The sequence below is a fragment of the Tupaia chinensis genome, unplaced genomic scaffold (genome assembly GCF_000334495.1).
Source record: "Tupaia chinensis unplaced genomic scaffold, TupChi_1.0 Scaffold000290_1, whole genome shotgun sequence".
NCBI lineage: Eukaryota > Metazoa > Chordata > Mammalia > Scandentia > Tupaiidae > Tupaia > Tupaia belangeri.
The window spans coordinates 2,631,538-2,639,295 of NW_006159775.1; the positions used below are offsets into that span (position 1 = coordinate 2,631,538).

Genomic DNA, 7,758 nt, shown 5'->3' on the forward strand with positions numbered 1-7,758 from the left:
AAAGAGGAGATGAATAACTCGGAGATCATACTTTTAATGTTAGTTCTACAGTGTTGCCAATGGCTGGGGAAACGTGAGGCAAATTTATAGCTGATGTTAGGTAAGAGTTTTTGGTACTGTTGAACTTTGTTGTAAAAAACATTTTAAAAGAGAAGCAGCAATAAAGGTCAGAAATTAGAGAGGCCAAACTGGATTGGTAAGTAATGCTATGAAAATTGTCTCCAGAGCCTCACTGAAGTATAGCAGTTCAGCGCTGTGCATACAAAGCTGGATCCCACATGGTCATCACGGTTTGGTTACCAGCCCTGCTAGCATGAAAAACACATGGATGGGTGTGTGTGGAGGAATGGAGAGGGACCATTGCATGACCATGCCCCTTTGAAAAGTGCATTCTCTCTTTCTCCGGGGAGCACATGTCTTCTGGTACTTTAAAATTTTTAAAAAGGTAAAAATATAATAAATACAAAAAAAAAAACGTTTTCTCCTTCAGAGTCAATAGGCTGTTAGGGAAAGTAAAGAACAGGACTAGAGAAAAATATACACATGTATGGACTGTGGTCTTTCATTAGGTACATATTATGTCTTAGCTGGACTAGGTGAATGATAGAAGAATGAGTGAAAATTTTTGCCTGTAAGTAGCTAACAGATTGAAGAGTGTTTCCTAAAGCAAAATCTTTGACCTACATTTGACTTGGCTGAATATTAAGTGTTCTACAGCAGTTTAGCTGTTTCAGAGGGAAAAATATTTAGATACATTTAGTAAATATAAATGATAAGATTAATTATAATATCATCATCATCAAAGATGACATTACATTAATAATAAAGGTTCACAACTGTTATACCCTTGGTTGCTTAAGTACTATGAGGAATATATGGGTCACTTAGTCTAGGCTAACATCCAATTAATAAAGGGTAGACCAGGTTGGCTAAAATGCTTTGATGATGTTGTTTACATTTGTGAAATTTGCATATTAATGTTATTACTTTTGAGTTGCATTATATTTTGATTTTGCAAAAGTGGACCAGGGAAAAAATAATTTGTTAAAGTAGAAAGGTAATACAACACCATGAAGTGAAAAGAATAGAAAACAAGATTTCATATATATGTCAGGAGTAGATTTGCAAATGTAATATTCCCACCAAACAGTCTAAAAAGAAAAGACACATGCAAATATGATGATGAATATCTGAAAACTGGATTTTATTTGACTGGGTATCTATTTACTTTCTTTCCCTTGTACATTGGCAATTATAAAACTATCAAACAGTGACTTGACATCATGAACATTTTTACTTAGATACATCAAAAAAGAAAGCATAATGATTTCTTTTTAAAGCAATCAATCTTTCAGAACAAGAGTCACATAACACTTTGAGAGTAAAATGGATTTCTTTTGTCCAAAAAGGTCAAAAAATATTCTGAAACCAAAGTGACAGTTTTCAGAACTCAAGATATCTTTGCCCAACAACCGTGATTATTTTTTTTATAAAGATGCAAAACCTAGTTTTAAACTTAATCACCAATATGAGATAGAGGAAAAGTATTTCCTTCTATCAAAGGATTGTTAGTTGTCAAATCACCATAGACACACAGTGTAAAGAGAAAAATGTTGTAGCATTGGTATGGATGGATAGATGATATCAGGTCTTTTGAGATAGAGTCAGAGATGATTGTCTCATGATTGTCTTTATCTCTTTAGTGAAATAGGAGATAAGTCATGATTTGAGTGGTTTAATAATGCTCTGAAGAAGCTAAGTTGTATTCAAGCCTTATTCTGGAATTAATAGATGCAAAGACGATAAACTCAAAATAGTTAAAAGAGAATGTAAACTTACTAGGGAACAATAACTGGAAAGCTTATCTTTTCTTCCCCTTTGGGTTATCATGTGTTGTATTAGAAATGCTTCTCTCTGCATACATTTCCATTCTTTTCTCTAAAGACTGACTTTAAAAAAAAAAAAAAAGACATTTTACTAATTATCTCCCATGATTTTAATTTACATGTGGCACTGTCTTGCCATGGCACCCATTCTTGGTTACTTTAGTCTTTGCTCTTGATTTCAAATTCCTGGAATTATGGAGTTTTGGTCCTGTTAGAGGCAGTTATATTCTAACGGTTTAGCAGTTATATACTAATGGTTTATACGTTGTGTTGAGGCCCTCTTTGAAGATTATTTCTGGAGATGCTTCCGTGTGAACCAGACATGAGCAATCCCTTCTCCTCCATTTCTCCCTTTTAGGATTTTGGACCAGTGCACACATAAACGTACACACACACACACACATGAACACTCTCGCGCGCACACATGTACTTGCAAACATGCTCGATGTGTTTTTCAAGCTTCTGGGTCAGGCACAATGTTAATGAATAATTTGAAAGTAACAAAGTTTCTTGTAACATTGTGTATTGAGTAACTTAGATATTTACACACAAATTTATTTGGCTCTATATTGGTTTGTGAGAGTAGGTGGAAAGTTCTCAACTTTTAGAAAGAAATACTTCTAAGATTTCAATTGTCTTTTTTTCCCTAGTACACAATACGATTTAAAGATTTGAAAATATTCTTTTTTATATTTATTTATTATTTATATTTAATCACTATACATCTTTACGGTGTACAACATGGTTTTTCCCAGCACGAATACAGTGTGTACCAGTGGGGACAAAGACATTACCATATACATTATCATCAGTAAATAAATATTCTAAAGCTACAGTGACATCACTGTATCAGTCACAACTAATAGATTAAAATAAATGTATGAATTGCTTTCAAAAGCATAACCATTTATCAGTTTGAAAAAAATAAGTCTACTATTTGTTATTATTGTTTGATTAATTCCTACTTATTGTGAATTTCTTCAAAAATAAAAAACACAAGAAAGTAAAAACAAATTAGTTGTATTATCTAGGGACATCCGTTATTATTGAAAATTACATATTAAGTAAATGATACCTGTTTCTGGGTTCTTAAAATCATTTCTTAATATACTTCTATTTTACCATTCTCCTCAGTTCTAGTGTACGCAAATATTCCTGTTTTTAATTGCCAGAGGGCATGTATCCTTGTCAGAGAGAGAAAGCACCCCTCAATGGGGCAAGATCATGCCACAATCCTTTTTCTTTCTTTCTTTCTTTCTTTCTTTCTTTCTTTCTTTCTTTCTTTCTTTCTTTCTTTCTTTCTTTCTTTTTATTTTATTTATTTATTTTTTTGAGAGGTTTTTGTTATAGGGCCTGTGCGCTCACCAGAAAGATAGGAAGAGACAGAGAGACAGAAAGCAAGAAATCACCCCCTTGGGGAGATGGCCACACCACAATCCCTTCTCCTCCATTCTTCCTTGGAATCTTGGGCATGCATGCGTGAGTTTAAGTCGCTGGTCCGGGACTCGAATCATGGTCAACTACATGGGAGTCCAGCGACACAGCCATTACACCAACTGCTGATCCCACCACAATTCTTTTTTAAAAGTTTCTCATCCTGTCAGGACTTTTGGCATCGCTATACACAAACCCAGCATGTTTTTTGGGCTCTCGTGGCCACAATTCGAATTGTGATCAGGCATATGAGCTCCAGCTCTCACCACACAGTGCTTAACCTCTGTGCTACAAGGCCTGCCCTAGTGTACACTAGTATTGTGTGATGAGATAATGATCCATTTTGATAGATTTTATAAGAAACTCTCTATATAACTCTATATAGTCTATATTTTAATGTTCCAGTATATATAGTGTCTTAAGGAAAATGGAATTGTACTTTGATATGCAAACATTTAGACCTAGCTATTACAAAAGCTTGCCAGACTTGCTGAGACTTTTAAGGCCCTATGAAATTTACGAAGAATGGTACTCTAGGCTAACCTGCTGGAATGATAAAGCAGTCCAGAAGGCTAAAAGCTTTTCTACCTACTTTCTCATTCAATTAAGCTTCTTCACACTGTAACATGGAGTGCTCTGATCATTTGCTTTCTGTTGTGAAAACCTCAGGATGTTCCAGGTATACAATCATGTCATCTGTAAATAGAAAGAATTTCACCACTTCTTTTCCTATTTGAATGCCTTTTTTTTATTCTCTTTTCTGATTGCACTGGCAAGGCCTTCCAGTACTATATTGAAAAGGAGTGTAAACAGGTATTAAATATCAGTTCATACAATCCATAATTTATGCACAGAGCTGTCTACCATTTAAATATATTTTCATTTATCCAGTGTGGGCCAAAAAGGGCAAATTCAGCACTTGAGGTCATGGACATTATCTATGGGGAGATAGTAGAAACATTTCTGCCAGAGTAGAAATAGTTTGGCCATTTGGATGATGATTAATTTAAAGATATTGATCTTTATTGATCTCTTATTTACTGCATGGCATTTAAAGTGATATTCTTTAGGGGAAAAAATCCTTGGGAAAGCCTTATAAATTTGAATATTCCAGGGCAAAGGCACTAGGATATAGCATTTAGGTAACACTTCGGTTTGTATATTAAGGCATATACCTGATCTCAAAACTAATTCAAACAGCCCTCTTTTATTCAATTAAAAAAATTTCTTCAGAGAGAGAGAGAGAGAACACTCCCAAGCAAGGTCTTCGTGCCATAATCCACCCCAAGCATCAGGCAGCCTTGGTCATGGGCATATGCATGCAGTATGTCTATAGGGAGACTTTTAGATTGAAACCCAGGACCTTCCCATGCGGCTTCAGCATTGCCGAGCACTGCATTTCCACCGTACTATGGTGACTACTCTAGAGCCTTTGTTTTAATATCTAAATGATTATATGTGTGAGAGATCATTTTAAGGAATCTTAAGCAAGCGGTTAAACTTAATATAAATTGGTAAATGTTTTTTATTTCTTTATGCATTTTTAAAAGAATAATTTTATTATTATTATTTTAAATTTAGCTATTAAAAAAATAACAAAAACTTGCCAGAGAGAAAGAAAGAAAGCAAGCTGCCAGGTCCGGGACTTGAACTGCAGTTGACCATGTGGGAGTCCAGGACCCCAACCACCACGCCAGTTGCTGGCCCCCGTTTTAACTTCAGTTAAAAATTCTTTGCCATAAGTGTTAGGTAACCAGCGATCATTTAACAGTACACAGATTAATCATGCACCTGTATAAATGTTTAGAAAATGAGTTTTACAATGTAAATATATTCAGAAGCACATTTATTACTGCTTTAAATTTATCAAGTTTCTGAGAATTTTTATTATGAAAAGGCCTGGGCCAGCCTCCTGGCCTAGTGGTTGACAGAACAGGATCCCACATGGCCAAGCTAATCCAGGTGGTGCTTGAAAAACACCCAGTTGTGTGCACCTGCACCCACAATCCCCACAGTATGTAGAAAAAGAAAAGAGATTTCCATGTGATCGCACCCCACTGGGTGTTTCTCTTTCTCTTTCTCTCTCTCTCTACCCCTCTCTCTCTCTCTCACTCTCTGCCTCTCTGTCCCTCTCTTGCAAACACTGGCACCTAGTGGCAAAAAAAGAAAGGAAAAAAAGTCATAGTTACAGTCAAAAAATATTAATTATTGCACAAGAAGAGGACATGACCCCATTATATACTATAGGGAAACTGCCCTGAAAATTTTAAATAGAGAATCAAAAATTTTCTTTGATTTTTCTTTTCTTTCTCTACAGCTAAACAATAATACTGTTTCTTTCAAAATCCTGGAGCCTTTTGATGGATTTGAAAGCAAGGTAACAATTTCCATTGACTTAGCTGCCAGGAGAGGCACCCTTTTCCTCCTGGACTCGTTTTTTGCTCCAGTGAATAAACCATGGTTCGGTTCTTTCAGGCTCTGAGCAAAATTGGTTTCTGTATGCAATTTTGAATAGGCTGTAACGGGTGCCCCTATGGGCACTTAGTTTACCTGGCAGGGATGACAGGACACGGCCAGCTGACCACCCCTCACCCTTATCTGGCTGGAGGGCCTGGAGCTAGTGAAGCCGGACCCTGCTGGAAAGCGCCTTGTCCTTCCTGGCCGCTGCCATGACGACTGGAGTTCGCGGAGGACCAGAACTTGGAGCTGGGCTCCCCCTGGCGGAGCACCAGAGTGTGTCTGGAGGTCCGAGCTGGCGAGGTGGCGTGTAAGGTGGAGGGCGGCCTTTCTCTGCCGCCCCCTCCAGCGTTGCCATGGAGACCGAAGGGGCAACCTCACCTATATCCGATGCTGCAGCCTCAACCGCTGAAGTGAAAGAACCAGCAACCTGAGCTGTTTTCTGTCCCAGCGTCTCTTTCAGAAACCCTAGCCCAGCAGCTGCCATTGCTTACCTCCTACAAACAGGAAATGCGAGGGCAGACGTCCAATAACTTGCCCAGGGCGCCTCAACCACGCCTTGTTTTATTCAGCTTTCCTGCCTGAATTTTGTATCTCAGCATCTTTCACAGTAAATGGCCTAGAGGATGCAAATAACGGCTTTTGTATGCTTCACCTACCAACAGACAGCTTGTTTTAATACCACAGAATATTGCTCTGGGTTGAGTTTAATTATTAAAAGAGATTTTTAAAGTTTGGTTTTTTAAATGTTTTTTATTACAGCAGATAGGTGAAATCCCTCGTTTTTATTAATAGGATATGAATATTATTTATAAGAATGTCCTCTTGCTGTTTAGCACCTCTGAAATAAGCACTCTTTGACAAGTGAGTGGAGTAATTATGTGCCAGAATATCCAGGGTACAAAGTACAAAAAGAATAGTCTGTTCAGACGCCCCCTCCCTGCTTTATTTCCAGTTTGAATGCCAGTCCAGTGCTGCAACATCTCTTTTCTGGGCTCTATTCCATCTATACTTGAGAGCTTTTGGCTTTGCAAGGGGGTTATCTCCATATGGTTCTGTCTTTGAACTTAGGGCTGGGGGGTAAATGACCCACAGCTCCTGTGCAATATTTAGTGCATGGATGCATCTCTACTGACTACCAACGTGAGTGTACTTAGTGGGAAGAACTCTCCGTGATCGGAGCACGTTGGGGTATCTGTGATCCTGAATTGCCAGCCATACCCTGGCAGGCTCTGTGAACTGTGTTGGTGGCAACCCCTGGTCTCTCAAATCTCTTTCCTGTTTAATGTGTGTATGCTGCAGCTTTCATTCCATGAAAGCACCTTGGTCGCTTTTGCTTCTGATAATCATGGATTTCCTTACTTAGTTCTGCAAGTTTGAATGGGCCAGCTTTTTCAATGGATTTGATATGACCTCTTTAGAAAATCCTAACAATGCAGGGTAACTGTTTCTTTCCCAAAACTGATAGGTGGGATACTTAATAATTTTGTTTTATTATACTTTCTGTGCCAAGAATTTTTAAAGCCGTTACTTTTGTTAAATGTAGTCCAAGTCTTAGGCCGACCTATGAATTCAAAACATATTCCTCTCCAGTGTCCTGTCCTGTTTGGTTGTCATTTCTTCCCCAGCCACTAGGGTTTCCTCAAACACCAAATCTATTGCCCCCTTTTCATTTGTCATCTTTTCTCTTAAAAATTGATTTTCTTGGGGCTGGCAGGTGGTGTGGTAGTTAAGATGCTGGACTCCGACATGGCTGATTGTGGTTTAAGTCCCAGACCTGGTGGCTTGCTTTCTCACTTTTCCTCTCTCTCTCTCTCACTCTCTCTCTGTCTCTCCAGCCAAAACCGAAAAATGATAATAATAAATAAAAATAAATGAAAATTGATTTTCTTTATCTAACTTCTGACTTTTGTTGAAACATCTCTCCCTGTCTTCTCTTAGCACCTCTCTGACCTCTTTTAAAAACTTATTCATTCTATCC

General features: G+C 37.8%; 1 protein-coding gene and 1 long non-coding RNA gene across 3 annotated transcripts in view; one reads left to right on the top strand and one right to left on the bottom strand.

The window, feature by feature from the left end:
- LOC102499029 (uncharacterized) overlaps positions 1–6,456 on the bottom strand; it is a 21,464-nt gene extending 15,008 nt beyond the window's left edge. The window contains exon 1 of the long non-coding RNA XR_334822.1: positions 5,871–6,456. This is a non-coding gene — a long non-coding RNA (uncharacterized LOC102499029). The remainder of the gene's footprint in view (positions 1–5,870) is intronic.
- The window catches only part of NOL4 (nucleolar protein 4), a 365,383-nt gene that overhangs the window by 45,015 nt on the left and 312,610 nt on the right, over positions 1–7,758 (top strand). The gene's annotated exons all lie outside the window — the stretch shown is intronic.